Genomic DNA, 20610 nt, shown 5'->3' with positions numbered 1-20610 from the left:
TACGAAAAACGTGACCGTTGCAGAGAGGTGGCCATTTCTGTAGAGGTAGCTGATAGTGGAGGTTCGACTGTAGTTTCCATTTTGTCACGCAGACGAGGAGAGAAAACACCCTGCCTACACGAGGCGAGCAAGGAACAGTTTTGATTCCCTGTCCACGCCCCCGGCGAGGCGGGCAGACTCCCATATAAAAATGACGTGGGTGCTTTTCCTACCTTTTAGGGGTTAAAAATGAAGTTTAAGTAGCATTTAGGGTGTTAAGCCTCAAAAGGTCCACAGCGGAATTCTTTGGGATGCCTTTAAGGTACTGATCCGAAAAGAAATATGACAGGAGATAATGTGTTATGTAAGAAGAGATAAAAAATTTCAAGCCACGCCCACAAAACAGGATCTTGGTACCTCATAAGGGTTCTTTTCGGCACGGCGGAAAAACCGCTGATTGGCTGAAAAATCCGTTGTCTTGGATGCGCTCGCCGCTGACAATTTGCGGCTGCAAACGAGTTTCGAAAATGTGTGAACATTTTGCAAGCGGGAGCATCGAACAGCAAGAAATATTGTGGATTTTTACCCAGTTAGAACCTCCACTTGTCACAGAGTATGCGGATTAAGCAAAAGTAAGTATGTTGCAAATGTTCGCCTGGTTTTGTCGCTTTCTTTGAGTGTTATTCTTTGTGTTGTGATTTCTTTTGTCCGTTGGTGTCGTGTTCATTTTGTGCCAAGCGAAAGCACGTGCTTAGTTTATTTTCAATACTCTTCTGCTGCAGATATTGGTGTACAGATGACTTAACACAATGAACACAGCATAATGGAAAGCTATGTTGAAAGGTAAGCCAAGTTTTCCTTCCTTTCCTTCCGTAAATGGTTGATTTTTGCTAGTGGCAACATTTTCCACAGGCAGCCCAAGCTCTCTTTATGAACCACACAAGCAACACAACATGGCATCGAATTATAAGGGTTTATATGGGATTTTCTACAAGATATCCTTGGAGGTAGTTAAAAGTGAAAATTCTCAATAAAAATGGCTTACCTTATTCCATACGTGTGTTGTTTGCTCCTGGTGTGGTTATTTTACCGATTGAACTTGATTTAAGCGACTTTTTTGAATTCCGATGTTCCCTTTATAAAGAGAGGACAAGGCGAAACACCTCAGTCGGAACAGCCTGCCGAACGAAGTCAAAAATCCCAGGCTAAAATGTGGCCACGGCCACAAATCCACCGCAGAGTTCAAGGGCAAAGGTTGATCTTTCATTTCAATCCTCTAGCCACACAATTACAGCCCTGCGAGCGACGCCAGGCGGCTCTTCGTGTCCCTAGTGAAACGATAAAACTATAGAAGAGCTCCGTGTCGTTTGATCCGCGACATAACGACCGTTGAAATCGGCTTGGTAACCTCGTCATGTTAGCAAACCAAGACTCGCGGGGGTACTAGACCGCAATTTGTCAAATTTGTCAAACGTAAGATCAACGGCGAAAGCTCCGTAAACTGAGATCATTTTTGAAGTGGAAGTCATGGTAAGTTTTTACTTGGTCCTTGCCTCACCAATTTAACTTCATCTCCCCATAATTCGTTCAGAATTCTCCCGAGCAAAAGAGAGTTCAATTTGCTTACGGCAATTTCTTTCTCTTCGTATGCTCTAGACAAAATTTTGCTGGCTTCCATTACAGTTTCCTCACAATATTCGTAATTCCACAATACCCTAAGAGAAGTAAATTTAGTTTATCAGCTCGGGAATATTTTATACAAACAAATCAAAGGTGCATAAACGAGAAAACTTACCACCACTTCCACTTCAAAAATGATTGTATCTCCTCAGTTTCTACGGAGCTTTCGCCGTTGATCTTAAGTTTCTTTGGTTTTGAAGCCATTTTGCAAAAGCTTTCTGTACGATTTTTATTTTGCATTGTAAATTCGACCTGAGGGGATTACAAGAAGTTTAGTTGACAAATTGCGGTCTAGTACCCCCGCGAGTCTTGGTTTGCTAACATGACGAGGTTACCAAGCCGATTTCAACGGTCGTTATGTCGCGGATCAAACGACACGGAGCTCTTCCATAGTTTTATCGTTTCACTGGAGACACGAAGAGCCGCCTGGCGTCGCTCGCAGGGCTGTAATTGTGTGGCTAGAGGATTGAAATGAAAGATCAACCTTTGCCCTTGAACTCTGCGGTGGATTTGTGGCCGTGGCCACATTTTAGCCTGGGATTTTTGACTTCGTTCGGCAGGCTGTTCCGACTGAGGTGTTTCGCCTTGTCCTCTCTTTATAAAGGGAAAATCGGAATTCAAAAAAGTCGCTTAAATCAAGTTCAATCGGTAAAATAACCACACCAGGAGCAAACAACACACGTATGGAACAAGGTAAGCCATTTTTATTGAGAATTTTCACTTTTAACTACCTCCAAGGATATCTTGTAGAAAATCCCATATAAACCCTTATAATTCGATGCCATATTGTGTTGCTTGTGTAGTTCATAGAGAGAGCTTGGGCTGCCTGTGCATTTTCTAGTTCGTGTGTGGCTTGGGAAACTTTTTGGTTCGATGAGTCTACATTTTAAAAGTTGAAGATTTTGTTCGCTATCATTTGAATTACCCGTCATATCTTGACTTGCCTCTGGGAAGAGACCCGTTAGGTTTTTTGTCTGCCATGTTCATATAAATAAGTGACGAAAACCGTTGACACTGTACTGTAAATGAGCTTAATTTTGTAGATTTAAGGATATAAGTCTTACATGCAATGAATGTTTTAAAAGCGTAGCCAACTTATGTTCAGTCCGGATATCAGCATACTATTCAAGGTGACACATTTCTTTCTACGTTTGGATATATCCCCTGGCTTGTGTTGTCTATAATTTAAAAGTTCTTGCAGCGGTGCAAGAATCTGACATGACAGATGTACACTAAGTTTTTTGTTTTGTTGTTATTGAATGGACTAATTGCATGGTTTTGAAAGAGTTTTTAAAAGTTATCTTGTAAAATTATTTTTTGACCTGAAGGCAGACTTTTTTGGGTTTTAAAATTAGTGTGATGATGATGAGGTTAATTAAATGTTTTTATTTATTTATTTTCTATTGAGTGAAACCTCAAGAAGTAACACTCCTTTTGTTGTACTTCATGATTATGTTGTACTACATGATTTAAACTTCCTAGTTACAAAGCTAGCAAAATGACTGAGGTATTCACAATATAGGTTGAAAGGAGTTGCATAGTCTTTAATGCTCTATGCAGTATTGTATAATGTATGAACAGTGCAGATACTGAGTTAATGACATTTCTTCTTGCAATGTAATAAGTATTCAAAGGATGAAGCCAAAGTATAGCTTAATTTAATTTTACATTTTTTCCTTTTTTTTTACAGTTAGACCTCAGATTTTCACACTCTCCTCCTCTCTTTCAATGACTTGATTCTCTGGCTGGAGACAGTGTGACGTGGCCATGTACATCAACTTGAAGAAGTTTTTTTCATGGATGAAATGAATGCCATCTTCCTTGGAGAGGATACTAAATGATATGTCCCCTTTCATAAAAAGATTAAGGAATAATAAAAGGGATAATTAAGGAACCAAATGCATGGAACAAGTATTTCAGGATTCCCCAGTAATTAATAAAGAAAAATGTTTGAAGACAGAAAAATTATAGTTTGGTAAACAGCTTGGTTGGGATTTGACTTCTTAAAAATTTGTAGATCATAATATTTTGGTGTGGAAGTTTATGCGATATTTAATATCATTATTCTTTGCAATCGAGGTGAATAGTGGCTGTTATTCACTGAGATTGACAAGTTTTTAGTATATGTACAAAGTGATCTCAACAACAGATGAAAAGGAAACCATTAAAAGATAATTTAATTGACCTCTTAATTCATGCATGGAAAACATGCAAGGGGTATGAAGATGTGCACAATTCTTGACAGAATCTTCTAACATGGCAAGTCTAGTTAACCTGCGATAAAATCCTTGTTGATCACAATCTAGCAAAATGGTCTTTTAACACTGTTCAAATCAGCAATCTAAATGAAAAGTCTGTTTGCAAAACAATGTCATTGTTCAATCAAAGTTTTCATTTTCACTTGAAATGAAAATTCAAAATTCAAAACTTTGAAGACTTTTTTGTATTTTCTGGTACAGTATCTTCTTGTATTCTCAGGATTTCCATTTCAGAAACACTGGCGGAACATAAGTTTTCGCCGGCCATTTTGTTATTGTTTGGATCACGCATCATTCACTCGTTAGGGAGTGAATAATTATCAATTATTCCACGAGAGCGTGTTGGATATGAGATAATAGATAGCCAACAAGGCGCATAGCGCTTAGTTGGCTTTAATCTTCTCATACCCAACCGGCACGAGTGGAATAATTGTTTTATTGAAAAGGCCCTCAAAATATAGAAAACTAGACTTAAATAACAATAAAAATTCTCAAAAAATCATGCATATGCTCTCCATATTTGTAGAGCATGGTATAATGGCTCATAAACCCTGATGGCTAAAACAATGAAAACTCTCAAATTGCATTATCCATTGATCCAGTTTTTTAATGATGCTCATTGCTTGTGCTTGTGTGTTTGTGTTGGATTTTATTTTTATTTCAGTTTAGTTTTCTATATTTGGGTGGTGTTTTTAATGAAACAATTCTAGTCACGCTTGTTTGGTCTCTTTGTTTGGGAATGGGAGAGGTTAACTTAACAGTACTTTTTACATGTAGTTATTTTGGAATTGCAAATCTCTAAGTTGCATTTTAATCAGATAAACATTTTGCTGAGACATCATTTGCCTGATCTGATTAATTTACCAAAAAGTGAATTGCGGTGCCAGAAGATAACCATATCCACCTCAAGGGAGGTCAATGGAAATTCTGAGGAGTTGAGGGGGGGGGGGGGGGGGGTAAGAATTCGAAACTTAAAATTTTGAAAAGGAAAGTATGAAGGTGAACTGGCATTTTCAGTGGGGTGTTCAGAGGAAGGGGTTTGCTCCAAATGCATGTGTTATGATATGAGCCCTTGTTGCTTCACTGATGTTGATAGAGATTTGAATATCTTCTGTATCTGCTATAGTCTTATTTTCTACAGTAGTGGGTTATCAGCCCTCAGCCCAACACCCAACCTAGAAAGCCAGGTGATCACAATTTGTCTGGTCCCTATCCTTCAACCTACCAGAAGTACAAGACTCCAGCTGACATAGCTCATAGGGTCTTAGATACAAAAACCATCCCTCCACAATAAGGTGGTGACCCCTTAAGATGGTTGGAAGTTGGGGGAGAGAGTAAACAAAATTTGGTGGCAGGGTCTGCAGGGTATGGAATTTATCTGGAACACAATAATAATTATTATTTGAAACAGTAGAATTTTGTTGCAGTGTAGGCTACTGAACCTTCTCCTTAAAAGTATCTAGGAGAGATGTCATATGGTATTTGCTTGGAACAAGACTTAAACTTACTATTGGGAGAGGAGGGATGGTGCAGTTTTCATGTGTTTTCTCGCAATGGTGCTTTTTGCAAAAAGGCATGCTTTCCAATGTGGTCAGTGTAAGATGCAGACTTTGGACTGCAGGTCAGGTGTTGAAATGCAGACTATAGACTTTTTAAGTCTTATTGTCTGTTAACAGTAAACAGACCAACCTTAATCAAGCTAAAAGAAGTGAGAGTTTAGCCTAAATAGTTCTAGGGTTAGACTGAATATCACTCAGGTTAGCTGGGAAGGATCTAGGGGGCTTTGGCTGGTTCGGTCGAACCCCCTAGATTAAAAAAAAAAGAAATAAAAGATAACATGCTAACTTGGCCTCAGAATAACAGAAATCCTATTTCCAAGTCAAGGACCACAATTTCAAAAATTTCCAGCATGAAAGCCACTGGTCCCCCTACAGGGGACCGCCTTTTGGCAGTTCGTATCTCGAAACCCCTGCTCTGTATCCGCCCCAGGGTTAGCGTGAACATTTTCTCCAGTTAACCTGTTTACGGTTAGCTCTCGATAAAACACGATTCAGTTACAATAATGTCTGCAGTATGTATTTCCCCCTCACTCTGCAGTCTCCAGTGCACAGTCTGCGTTTCACACTGACTGAATTTCGATGTAACTACAAGCCTTCACATAAACGAATGTTCCCCCAGTATAAAGTGGAACAAGAACCCCTTTTGGCGGATTGCTTTTTTCGTTAACACAATGGAGAAATGTTGGCAATAACGAAGCCCGCAGCTGCGGGGAAAGCTGCGTAGCCAAGGAACAAGAATCGTAGTAAGTGCGAAGTAGCATAAGCCATAATATCAAACACAGGCTAACATAAAGAAAGAGCAATTCATTTTATCCTTCAAGCTGTGTTACATATACAATATAACTTTCTACAATGCCATACTAAACCTCTATAAGCTTACTACAAGTTTTCAGGTCATGGCAGTACATGGCATCCACTGATGCGGCAAAACAAAGCACGAATGAATAGCACACAAGTGAAAAACACAACAAAATTAGGCATTAGTGTGTGCTACTTACGAATTCGTCCTCCACTTTTCTTTCTTCAGGCAACGATACAAAAGTTCATGAACAAATAGCATTTAAAAATTTTCATCAGCACGAAAAAAAAAGTCATATTTTATATGTTCCGTAAAATTAAACAAGCTACAAGAAATTGCGGTTCAAAACCTTAAAGAACTTGACACGACCTTAAGAAAAGGAAAAACGGTACCTCGGGTGAATTTGGAAAAGTTGAAAGTTTCCTTTCGGAAGAGCTGTCTTTATCGCCTGAGAAAACTGACAACACCGTTTCGATCCTCTCGATCACAGTCAACACATCAGCACGGATCATTGCCCAAAGTAGCCGAGTTGTTTGTAACTGCCTTGAACGAGCAAGATGTTGCCAAAAGCCATGACAATGACGTGTTCGTTTTTGATTCGTCGTCCGCCATTTTGAAAATGGAAAGGCGGGAAGACGAACCGAAATCTACTGCGCATGAGCAGCGGTTTTTCCGCCGTGCCGTTCTTTTCAAAATTTCCACGAGTAGCCCCGTCCTTTTTATATGGGTGTCCTCCTCCGCTCGAGGTCTACGTCGCCATCTTCACTCACTTTGCAAAACGTGATATGTTCACGATTGTCACGCAATCCACATTTGCCGAATTGTCTAAACTACGACCGCCAAACAAAGTCAAGTACTCAACTAACACCATGACAGTTATTCGGACTGACCAACAGAACGGCGAAGTCTTGGAAATTTACAAGAGAGCGAAGTCTGGAAACTTTGTAAGAAAGAAATCTAGACAGCGTAGTACGATTGGCTGAGAAACATTTGTGGTTTTCTGTCTTGCTGCCCACGTTTTGCAAGTGGCGGACGACTGTTAGAACACTCCGAGCAAAATGATGTCACAGTATGTGTTTTATTCAGAGGTATGTGCCATATTAGATGATAGGAAACGAAATATTCATCTAAATCTGGTGGTAAAGACAGGGGCAATTGTACCGATTATATTAGAATTGCAAGCACACGGGTAATAAATACAACGGTCGAATTATCTTGCCGTATTATGCCACAACTTTGCGACAGTTGATCATGAGGTTCCGCCAACTGCTCGCGCTTTGTTATCATTACCTGGTCTCAGACCAGGATTTCAAGAAATGCTGCGATAAGACGGTTATTTTTAAAGTAGATTGTGCCTGTTTACATGAAATGGTTGTGCTCGAATATTTACGCCAAACATAATGGATGCAACTGTATTCGATTGATTACTCAAGTTTCACGTTTCAAAATGTTTTTTTTTTTCCTTGAAGTCAGGTTCGGCTGTGGGTCTTCCACAAAAATTAAAACTGCCGATATTGAACGAATAATAGGTGTTACAGTTGTAACCTTCCGAAAGAAACATACAGTAGGCGGAAGTAAAATCAGTTTCGGGCGATATGCACACGCCGGTGATCGAAATAAATTTGCATAACATTACAATGTATCGAAAGCAGCGTCTATATTTATTTAATTGCAAATGTTTGCCAAATTCAATTTAATTAATGTGGTCAATCTAAAAGGAAAAAAGAAAAGATTGCAAGCATCTTTATTGACGAAAATGGCTTCCATTCGCTTATTTTTGTTCTTGCTGTAGGTAGCTTTCCAAGTTCCATGTTGATTTCACGAATGACGAATTTCTCAGAATGTACCACACGTTTATTGCTCTCGACAGGGTACTTTTATCGAGCCGCGGAAGAGACTTTCACACAACATAATATGGAGTATGGGCTTTCAGAAAATTTTAGTTTCGACTTCAAATTCAATGTACCAGTGGGCTTTTGATGGTATTGAAATTAGCTAAAATTAGCCCTTTCGCTCACGAGCTTCGATGAAGGTACTTGTATCGGCGTAAAATATTATAACACTTGGAGCTTTTGCTAATCAAATTAATGCTTTAGAAACAGCAAGACATGCACTATGAGCTACCCAAAGTATATTGATAGATATCATCGCGTTGACCTGTACGAGCGAAAAGAAAATGCACAATTTTCGACCATTTTCGGCGGCAGCAGGCAGCTAAAATGGCGATTTTCGGACCTTTCCTCGATTTCGAAAAAACTAAAGCGCTTCAGGGCCTTTGAATGGCATTTTCGAAAACAACTCACTATAGAGGTTATCTGGGAAAAATACGAAGAAATCCGAAATTTCGCGACTGTCATCTCATTTTCGGTATTTACAGGAATTGGCTCTTAATTATGCTACCAATGATCTCAATCTTGCACGTATGGTGTTAATTTTAGAATTTAACATGCAGCTCCGTTTTAGCAGTTAAACGGAAAAAAATATCTGCAATTACGTGTTCATGAAAAAACTTAGTATTTTTAAGCATGGTCAAATACAGTTTATCCGGCTCTGAACGTTTGAAGAACGTTTATTGTCCATCTTCTTTTGTTTTCTTAAACTTTGGCATCAATTCCCTTCTGCGGTTTACGAATTCTTGTGGTAGGTCTGCCGATATTCCAAGACCCTTTCCTTTCAGCTTGTTTGCTCTTGACACTATCAGCTCATCGCAGAAACCGGGCAATAATCGGTCTTGGCTTATCTTGTGAAGGATTAAGCCTCCCAATTCGATGAATTCTTTAAAACTGAAAGGTATCCGCCTCACTGATATCCAACTCATTCTGCATAAATGCACCTCTTTGATGTTTTCATCTGTGGTGCCCGATGTTTCTCTGATCCCATAAAAGCGAAGGTTTTCTCGTCGTTGGTACACTTCCATCTAAAGCTTCGCATCCCGTTTTGTTTCGATCTCTTCCTTTAACTTATTCTACACACTCGCTGTGTTTTCTTGAAGAGCTCTTTCCAAGAGCTTCATTTTCTCAATTTTGGAGATTGCATAGACATTCCTGAATTTAACACCGTAAATAATAATGCGGCGTCTTTGCTGAACGATTCAAAACCTTTTTTTTGTCGACTTTTCCGTCGACAACTTTCACGCAGCTTTCAAGATTGTCCAGTTTCCTTTCCATCTTATCAAGTTTCTCGTAAAGTAATCCAATCTTGGGCATTACTTTTTTTAACCGTCTCAAGCCTGGTCATGACAAGCGGCACGCTTCAGCTAGCGCTCCGCGTTCTTTCTCGTGTATTTACTGTTTGGCTAGGTTAGACATTTTCTTTTTTTCTCAGTTGACTAATGGGAGACAAAGTTAAAGGGCTAAGAAAAGAAAACGATGATTTAAAGAGTCAACTGAATGATTTAAAGAAGGAATTTCAGTTTCTCAAATCCAAGATGGCGGAACAGAAGGATTACCACGAAGCGGCAGCCACCGCTCTACCGAGCAGACAGGATGTCCAATTCCTCAGCGACAGCTATGATGCTCTTGTGAAGTCAGAATCCAGCTTATCAAAAGCTCTGGATAATTTCTCTCGTAGGTTGGATTTATTAACAGTTAAAGTTGACAGAACTGACAAAGCTATCGACGAGATGCTCTATTACAGTTATCAATATAACTTGAAGATCGTGGGCGTTCCACTAATATCAGAAAGAGAATCTGCACAAGACACCGCTGAATTGTGTGTGAAGCTATTTACAGGCCTTGGAGTCGATATCTCCTTATCAGAGATCGACATTGCTCACAGGGTCCCACAGCGAGATACTTCGACCAGTAATGGTAAACGAAGACGACCAAACCCAATTATTTGTAAATTCACAAGAAGGATGATACGTGACAAAGTGCTCGCGTCAAGAGGTAACGCCAGTCGACTAACCACCGAGGGCCTGAATCTCCCGTCTTCTGCTGAAATTAATCGGATTGCAATTTACAGCCACCTTACACCGAGACTACAAGAGCTGTTACACTCAGTGAAGGCACACCAAAACACATACAACTACAAGTGGTGTTGGGCGAAAGGCGCAGCAATCTTCTTACGCAAAACAGATACTTCTATGGCGATTCGTCTGGGGGCGATTGACGACTTAACTAAGTTAAGACTGCGTGAACGCCCTGAAGCTCGATCAGAGGATCCTTGCAGCTAAGTTAAACTACTGTTATGCTTTATAATGGTACTAATATGAAAGGCAGGAACAGAAGTACAGTGAATTCTATTAGATCTATACTGAAGATTTTACCGTATTATAGTTGTTCTGGATGTTTGGCAGAAATTCATGGCCAGTTTAATAGTTCAGTGTCGACCACATGTAAAACTAAAAGGGAATTAGAGAAACTTACTAGCTTATATGACTTAGATTTGTTTTCCTTAAATACAACCTTAGATTATAATTTGAACCCCGTTGATTACTCCTCTAACAGAATAACTAGTCGATATTTCTCCCCCCATAGTTTTAAGGAAATGAAAACGAAGTTGTCAAAACATGAAACTATCTCTAGCTTTTCTATATTTCATAACAACGTAGTTAGCTTGAATCGTAATCTGGAAAATCTTCAAACTCAACTTTTGCATGAAGTAGATTTTCATTTTAATGTCATCGGAGTTACTGAAACAAAAATCACCAATGTAACTTCACAATTGTGCACCGCACATATACCTGGCTACGTATTTGAATATGTTCCAACACCTCTGGCGTCTGGGGGTGTGGGAATGTTCACTGATGAGTCACTCGATTACCGTGTTTTAGAAAGGACCTCCAATGAAGCTTTTCAGGTATTGTGGGCTGAGTTTCCCTTTGAGAATAAGAAAAATGTTATTTGTGGAATCTTTTATAGACAACACAACTCTCCTGAAATCTTTCAATCATATTTTGATGAGACTATTGAAAAACTTGGTGTCCTCTGGGAAATATATTGTGATCATGGGTGATTTCAATATTGACCTTTTAAAATGTGCGTCATCTTCGTATAGTCACGGTTTTTTTGACTTCCCTTCAAAGTTGTTTTCTCGTTCCCACAATTGACAAACCAACGCGTGTCCGCTCTACCTCCGCCACACTAATTGACAACATTTTTATCAACAATCCTGATCAAGTTGTGGCTAGTGGAAATATCATCCCTGATATAAGTGATCATTTTTCGCAATTCTGTATTCTGAAGTCTGTGAGGAATAAAATTAAGATAAGAAAATTTAACGTGCGGGATTTTTCTAGATTCTCTAGGGACAGTTTTAAAGGCGATCTGTCTAATGTGAACTGGAATACTCTCTCAGATAAAAAACCGTGTGACGTGGACAATTTATTTTCTTCTTTTTACAACAAGTTTAACAAATCGATAAATAAACATGTACCTATAAAGACAATTTCAAACCGCAAAGCAAAACAGCTCTCCAAACCATGGATCACCAAAGATATAAGAATCTCCATTAAAGTTAAAAATAAGTTATATGCGTCTGGTGACACCGCCAACTACAAAATTTATAGGAACAAAATTTGTACCTTAACGCGTTTAAGTAAACAGCAATACTATTCTAAATTTTTTAATGATAACCTAACTAATATGAAAAAAACTTGGGAGGGAATAAACAATGTACTAGCTCGTAAATTGAAGAACACAAAACCTATTACTTCTATTAAAGTCCCTACTGATAATGATTCTGTTACCTGTGACCATAATAGAATAGCCAACGTACTTAATGACCATTTCGCTTCTGTTGGACCTAAACTGGCAAATAAGTTACCAACCGTTCAGCGTAATTATTTTGATTTTATGAACAGATCTAACTCTCCGGATTCGTCGTTTGCTTTCAATCTAGTTACCCCAACTGAAGTGGAATTGGAAATTTTGTGCATACCAAATAACAAGTCTCATGGTTTATACTCACGTCCCACCCAACTGTTGAAGTACTCGTCAAATGTTGTAAGCAGTACACTTGCGGAAATAATAAATCTTTCTATTTCATCTGGGATGTATCCCACTAAATTAAAAATGGCAAAAATTATTCCTATTTTTAAAGCCGAAGATAACACTAATGCAAACAACTATAGGCCTATTTCTTTGCTGTCTAACTTTAATAGGATCTTCGAAAAATTGGTCTACTCTAGAATGGAATCTTTCATTGAGCAAAATGATATACTTTCTTCATCTCAATATGGCTTCCGCAAAGCGCATTCAACACAGCATGCAATTCTTGACATTGTACAGGAAAATATGGACAAGCGCTTGTTCTCATGTGGTGTATTCATTGACCTGAAACAGGCTTTTGATACAGTCGATCATAAAATTCGTTTACACAAGTTAGATCACTATGGTTTTCGTGGTGTTATAAATAAGTGGTTCTCATCTTACTTGGATGGTCGAACTCAAACTACGCAAATTGGCTCTTATATATCTAAAAGGCAAAATACCACTTGTGGTGTACCGCAAGGCTCAGTCCTAGGCCCTTTACTTTTCCTAATTTATGTCAACGATATCCAAGAATCCTCTGACAAACTTAAATTTTTTTATTTGCTGACGACACGAATGCCGTATATGCTGACAAAAATCTTAAGTCCCTTGAGTCGACTGTAAATCAAGAACTCTGCAAATTGTTCGATTGGTTAACGGCTAATAAATTAACCTTAAATATTAAAAAAAAACAAATTTTGTTATCTTTAGACCAGCTCAGAAATCATCCCGAAATTATGATATTCGATAATGATCAACAAAAGAATGTGGTTCTAGAATGTAAAGAATTTGTGAGATATCTAGGTGTAATAATTGACGATAATCTTTCTTGGAAACATCATATTGATCATGTAGCTATTAAAATAAGCCGAACTGTAGGATTGATTTGTAAACTACGGCACTTTCTGCCAAGACAAACTCTTTTAACTATTTATAGATCCTTAGTTACTCCTTATTTAACTTATGGTTTGGTGGCCTGGGGCCAAGCATATAAATCACACCTTAAAAGCTTCTCAAGCTCCAAAAGCGAGCTCTTCGCTTTATTTATTTTTCTGAGGGAAATCAACATACGATTCCTTTATTTATTGATGCCAGTGTTTTACCGTTAAAATTTTTGTATTATGAGCTTTTAGCTAACCTTATGTTTGAAATAAGACACAGAAATGCTCCTGGAAACATTCAAGATCTCTTTCAAGACATTTCTGTTATTCATTCTTACAATACTCGATCCTCTGTCTCAGATAATTTTTACACACAAAGTTCTAGACTCTCAATTCAAGTGAGTTCATTTTCTAGAATCGGAACAAAAATTTGGAATGAAATGCCTATATATTTAAGAAAGCTTCCAAAAAATGTCTTTAAGAGGAAAATAAAACAAATACTTTTTGAAATTCCAGCTTCAGAAGACTGTTATATCGATCTTACAGAAATTGTTCAAAAAGTAAAGCTGAATTTATTTTCCTCCTAGTATGTATTCATTAATACTCAATAATTTCGCTTTAGTGTATCTGTAGTCTCTCGTCGTAACTGTTGTTAATTATTTTTTGTGATATCGTTAGTTTATTAGTTGTCTTTATTCATTGTTGTCAATTCTGGTCTCTTTAGTTCTCATGTTACCTTCAGTTGTATTTAGTTGTACCTAGTTGTATATTAATAACTCGTCCAAACATGACCCGCCTAGATTAGCTCAGCTATCCGCGGGCATGTTATAATTGTAATTTCAATTTGATAACAAATAAAATGTATGTATGTATGTATGTATGTATGTATGTATGTATGTATGTATGTATGTATGTATGTATGTATGTATGTATGTATGTATGTATGTATGTATGTATGTATGTATGTATGTATGTATGTATGTATGTATGTATGTATGTATGTATGTATGTATGTATGTATGTATGTATGTATGTATGTATGTATGTATGTATGTATGTATGTATGTATGTATGTATGTATGTATGTATGTATGTATGTATGTATGTATGTATGTATGTATGTATGTATGTATGTATGTATGTATGTATGTATGTATGTATGTATGTATGTATGTATGTATGTATGTATGTATGTATGTATGTATGTATGTATGTATGTATGTATGTATGTATGTATGTATGTATGTATGTATGTATGTATGTATGTATGTATGTATGTATGTATGTATGTATGTATGTATGTATGTATGTATGTATGTATGTATGTATGTATGTATGTATGTATGTATGTATGTATGTATGTATGTATGTATGTATGTATGTATGTATGTATGTATGTATGTATGTATGTATGTATGTATGTATGTATGTATGTATGTATGTATGTATGTATGTATGTATGTATGTATGTATGTATGTATGTATGTATGTATGTATGTATGTATGTATGTATGTATGTATGTATGTATGTATGTATGTATGTATGTATGTATGTATGTATGTATGTATGTATGTATGTATGTATGTATGTATGTATGTATGTATGTATGTATGTATGTATGTATGTATGTATGTATGTATGTATGTATGTATGTATGTATGTATGTATGTATGTATGTATGTATGTATGCGCTTTCGCTTCCCGACTGCGACTCCATGCGGTCTTGTGATTCGACTTTCTTCTCCAGTCGGGTAACTGAAGATAATCTTTTTCCGACAGTATTGACTCAATTCCCCAAACCAGTCCTGTCCTCCCTACATGGGTCTTTCTTAAAGAGGCTGTCCGCGTGAAGAAGGGATAAAGCAAATTTCGGACCTTCACCGATTGGCTTCATTGTTTCAGAGACAGTCAATCATTACATACAATATACAAATATCAAATTTGTTTCGATCATTGAGTTCGATTTTTTTTTTTTTTTTTTTCGTTTTTTTGCGAGCCGGTTTTCAAGGTGACCTCAAAACAGGCTAATTTGCCTTGGGAAACTCAGAAATTTAGCACTTACTGCCGGACACTGCCAAAGCACAGTCGTTTATTCCAACAAGCTGAATGTCTTACATGCAAAAATTCACCTTTCTTCAACATTTTAAAGGTTTAACAATTATATTTTGTCAAAGTTTGACGGAGTTGTATATTTTTTTAAAATACTTCCTGCCAAACTGCGGAATGTGCGAAGTGTGTTAGACCTACAGTTAAAGGCTATTTTCTCAAATGTGGGACCTGATCTAGGATCCAGTTTATGTCTGTCAAAAGTAATCTGAATTATAATCAGCTTCGGCAATGAATAAAGAAATAAATATTATTCGTAATGTTTAGTAAACTTTAAGCAACTGGTATTTTCTACCAAGTAATAAAGCATGCTTCGTGTGCCATTAATAAAAAAAACTGAATGTTTAGGCTACTTTCTTAACAGCACACAACAAACATTAAATAAATATCACAATGAACACGATATATAAAACATTCATGAATTAAATATATGTCGAGCGTTCAAGGCAGTTGTTCAAATCATTCGGAACTACATCAATTTAGTGTCCGCCAATCAAATACTGTCAGCTGTGACGAAAAAAAAATTCACAATTAGGACGTGAAATGAATTTAATAAAATCACAAAAACAAATGCTGATTCTACAGGCGGATGTTTTCTCCCGCTAAAATTAATATCTTCGACCACTGAGGAAAGGGCGTCTAGGCGTTTCTAACGAGGAATATGTAGACAAGATACGATTCGCAGACTTAAAAGCGTAAAATCTCTCGTTAATGAAACCGCAGCGCCACTCAGTCTCGGATGGTTTGTTTTAAACATGTTTAATTAACGACCCTTTCTTTGGTAAGTGCTTTACGACTATTATGTTTATGTTGTTCGCTTTTTATCACTATTCAGTGTACCTCATTCGCACAGCCACGCCTGGCCAATAGAACTAATGGCTACACGCTTTCAAAAGAGAAGCAGGCTCGCTCCCTGATCCATGCAGCCATTGCCCTGTTGCATAACCCATGATTCTCCAAACAATTGCTGTTTTCAAATGAAACCATAATCATCACCTGCGCATAAATACATATTTACTGCATAGATAAAGGTGTAATAGTCGATACATGTATGCCACACTGCCTTAGATGGGCGGCTGACAAAATTGGCTTATTGCTTCAGGTTTAATTTGGAAGAAGTTTTCTCAGGGGTTTGTTTTCACTCATCAACTTGTTGCGAAAAAACGAAAAGGTAATTTAGTAGAATTACTGTTAATGAGGGGAGGCAGTTTATAGATTCTAAACCTTATTGATAATGTAAAGTGATGGCCATTCCACAGTTCATAAATGTATTCAAGCGACACGAAGCAATTTCTTACTGACTTAAATCGTGCCTAAGGTTAATTGTTAGTGATATCATGTTTGAAGTTAGTATCGTTTAAACGCTTGTTTCAGAAATCTGTTATCTTCAAAAAAAGAGGGATTCTTGTCACGATTTGAAGATTTTTTAGAGTGTGCCTATAATGAATGGTGTTGCTTCACAAAGATGAGTGCAAATTTCGTATAAACACACAACTTCCAAGTGGTAAACAACCTCAACCTACTTGAGGTAGAATTACTATTACCGGAACTGGCGAAACATAAGCTTCTTTTTAGTGTCTGTCACTAACTGCATTCTACAATGAAGTACACGTTGCTAAGTAGCGGTGGCGATAGGTCTTTTTTCAGCTTTAATCTCTGAGGATGATTAACTCAGTGAAAAGTGAACTCACATCACAACATTGAGCTCAGTGGATACCGCACGGACTAAGCGTCCATCGCTAGGTAGAGATACATTTTAAAAATGAAAAACGACTTTTAGAGAGGTGGGACAAATTTGGTCAACAACTTAAACAAAAAGACCCCGTAACTGGCATAGAGTTTTGCGTTCAACTGACAGTACAGCAATAGGTCATTTGAGGGAAGCATGTCATAGCGTTTTTCAATCATTTATTTGCATGTAATACCTTATAAAATACTAAATATTGAAATAAAAGCTGATCAGATGTCAAATGTATTTGCTTACAGCAAATTCATAAAACAAATCGACCAAGGCATCAACTTTAAGAAAAAATAAATTACTCGAAAGACTCCTCAATTCCATGTTTAAGAAGCCAGGTTAGTTTTAACGAGGTAAAGAAAAAGAAGTATCTGAAAGCAGTGGATGAATATCTGAAAACAGAGATCAAAGTTTAACGCAGTGTCAGTGATGTTTAGCACCTGCTTGTTAGCTTCCTTGGCTTCATTGTCCTCTATTTGCTAGCTTTTGAATTGCGAAAAATGTTAGTTTTCCAGACCGTTGTTGACACTCTAACAAAGAGGAATAACTGAAACGTCTCAAGTTACAGTGAATCTTCCCGCTTGCAAAAATCTCTATTAGAAGCGTCACCTTCATTCCTTTTTTCTCTCCTCAGAATCTTGTAACCGTGGATAGTGAGTAGAAGATGAACGACTCTAACACTGTCTATAATTCCAAGTGTCCCGACATGTTCAATGTCGTCTGCACAGTAGCTGCATCCCTTCTGATCGTCGCGAGCCTTGTTGGTAATATAATGATTGTCATGTCTTTTTACAAGACACGGACGCTCAGGACCAGTGCTAACTGCTACATAGTGAACATGGCGACCTCGGATCTGATACTTACTTGCTTGGCAGGACCGTGGTTCATATTAGAACACTCCACTGGCTTTAAAATTTTTAATCGCGTTAGCATCAAGGATACGAGAGGTGATTTTTTATGCCAGTCACTGGCTTTTGTCGCCGTGTCCTCGTATACAGTTTCCCTGTTAAGTAATTTACTCATAACTAAGGATCGATATATCGCTTCTGTGTCCCCTCTCAAGATGAGCCTAATAACAACAAAGATTCGAAGAATTTTACTCTCGCTGACTTGGATCTTAGCACTTGGTATTAACTTGCCCTATTTCTTCTACTCATCACTTGTTCGTGAAGATGGACAAGCATTTTGCTCGATCAAGGAAAACACCTTTATGTTCATATATTCTTTGGTGGATTTTACTTTATGCTACTGTGTGCCTCTCATCCTTATAATCGCTCTTTACTGTAAAATTATAAATTCTTTAAGAACACCTGGACCAGGTGACAGCATGCGGCGCCATAATCAAAACCGAAAAATTATAAAAATCGTGATATCGATGGTTGTCGCTTGTTTCGTATGCTGGACTCCATATTACGTCCACATATTTGTACAAATTGCTAATGTCGATTTGTCGCTGAAAGACAAATGTTCTACCCTGAGAACATTAACAGATTTGTTTCCACTGCTCAGCACTGTTATTAACCCCGTGATTTTGTTTTTGTTTTCAACAAATTATCGCTCTGCGTTACGTACTATGTTGACGAGCTGCCCTTTATCTCAGTGTATGTGTTCCCGTGGTCGTCTTGCACCTCAAAACGAAAGAGAACTGGAACTTCCAGTGACGACGACCGCCGAGTGATTGTCACAAAGTCAAGCATATTGTAAGAATTCTCAGCTTGGTAATGTGAGAAACAAACAGGTTTTAACTGAAGACGCTGTTTTCTCAATCAATGTTTAGGGTCTTTGTAGTTCCATTTAGAAATCGAATTCTCTAAATTTTGGCTCTTGAATAAATAGTCTCATGTTTGTGTTTATTTCAAAAATAAGTACATTGGTTTTCTTCGGAAGGGCATAATAACCCTTACTGTAACCTCAAATTCACTCGGGAAATTTGACGAATTGTTAAAGCTATCGAGAGATCGTATTACTGAAAATGCTATCACCTAAAAATAAGAGTGTGCGCACGAGATTCCACGTCAACGAAATTGAAAACAATTTTGCGCTTTTGAGCTCATTTTCGCGCGTCTTAATTGTCGTGTTTTTCGCGAATTGACAAAAATCGCGAACTTTAAAACATGCGAGTTTTACACGTGCGAAAGTTATTACCATAACAAATTTACAAATTCAAACTATCGCATACATGTAAAATAAGTGTTACTCGACACAAAAATAGCTTCCATAATAGCTAAAAGTTTCATTTCTACGACTTGCCTGGCCATCTTTTTCTGAATCACGTTCTTCCTCCAGTTCTTTCGGAATCTCTTTTCTACAAAGACGAATATTGCCGGATGGGAGAAAGCTGGTGTTGTCAACGCACAGCAACCCTTCCTTCGGAAGATTGTTTCAAGGATCTGGATGAAGCTAATTAAATCTACTAATCGAACAAGCGAACGCCTGATTGTGTTTTTACCTTATCTAAAAGTTCCTGTTTGAAATATCTCAGTATGGTGTAATTGACGATTCATTACCTCTGTGAGAAGAAATAAAACGCTTGTTGACGTACATGTACTTTCGCTAAATTTAATGTTCTTTTTTTATTTAGTCTTCTTGAAATCGCGAAATTAAAACCTCGCGAAATATTACTTAGCCAAAATCAGCAAATTAAGTGCACACATAGTTAAGTACGCCTAAGGTACGATGGGTTGCTTCCGTTTCAATGAAAAGTAATCAGCCAAAGAAGGTTTCTTTTCTTTGTCGACCTTAATTTGAAAATATAAACGGTGAAATATACGGATACATTACATTGTTAATATTTAATTTCATCTGTAGACTTTAGTATTGCTTTGTTTAAGCTGCAAGTTAGGATTTAGACAATTAATAAAGAATTTCAAAAAAAGAAAAGGAAATCGAGCAGTTTTATTAATTCCAAAGTAATGAGAAAAAAAGTAACACGAATCATAGGAAGTGTTCAGCGTTATTTTTGCGATAAACATCGAACGATTTCTACCGACTACGTAGTGACTCGTCAATAAAAATATACCAGAAGTACCGTGCTTGACACTGAGAGGACAAATACGTTATTGTATGTATGAAAGTACAAGTTGCACAAAAGTAGCTCCTGCCTTTAACTCGAAAATCAAGGATTTTTTCCACATTTGTAAACAAACGTCGTGTCACTCGTAATTTTCCAAAGTACTGTGTATCAGTTTACCAAGTTCGATACAACCAGCAAGTAATAAATTAGTATTTATCTTGTCTTCACGGGAGTCTGATTGCGTCACCAAGAAAGAAAGGAAGTGCGTGATGCCAGGCTATTAGCTACCTCGAGAACGTACCCTGGTCACGTGTCTATGCAGGCCAAGCCAAGACGCACAGAGGATAGGTCCTCAACTAAATTGTGTAAACAGTACAATTCAATTCTGCCTAGGGCAGGGAGAAACTGTTCCTGTTTTCAATATGGCGCTTTCGTTTTTTAATAGTCTTCAAGCTACGCTGCTTTCTGCTGGTTATATACAGAAGTTATTTTCAAAGTTAAACAAGCTATTTGTCTGAAAACACTGTGTTTAAGGAAAGATGTAGTGGCAGTACTTCCAACGGGATACGGATAAGCGCTAGTTTTTTCACGTTTCGCCGCGATTGTTGAAGGAAAGGGATGCAA

The 20610-nt window shown here is 37.6% G+C and overlaps 1 long non-coding RNA gene across 1 annotated transcript; it reads left to right on the top strand.

Annotated features, from left to right (window-relative positions):
- The first annotated feature begins 489 nt into the window (after nt 1-489).
- LOC149103573 (uncharacterized) lies at nt 490-3624 on the top strand. Its single transcript, XR_016202111.1, has 3 exons — nt 490-611; nt 762-822; nt 3350-3624. It is a non-coding gene; the product is annotated as an uncharacterized LOC149103573 (long non-coding RNA).
- Nucleotides 3625-20610: the final 16986 nt, after the last annotated feature.

This window comes from Orbicella faveolata, unplaced genomic scaffold (assembly GCF_042242905.1).
Source record: "Orbicella faveolata isolate gen_17 unplaced genomic scaffold, um_ofav_v1 contig_35, whole genome shotgun sequence".
In the NCBI taxonomy this organism is placed as follows: domain Eukaryota; kingdom Metazoa; phylum Cnidaria; class Anthozoa; order Scleractinia; family Merulinidae; genus Orbicella; species Orbicella faveolata.
The sequence above is the reverse complement of the archived record's forward strand: the minus strand, read 5'-3'. Positions and strand labels throughout refer to the sequence as shown.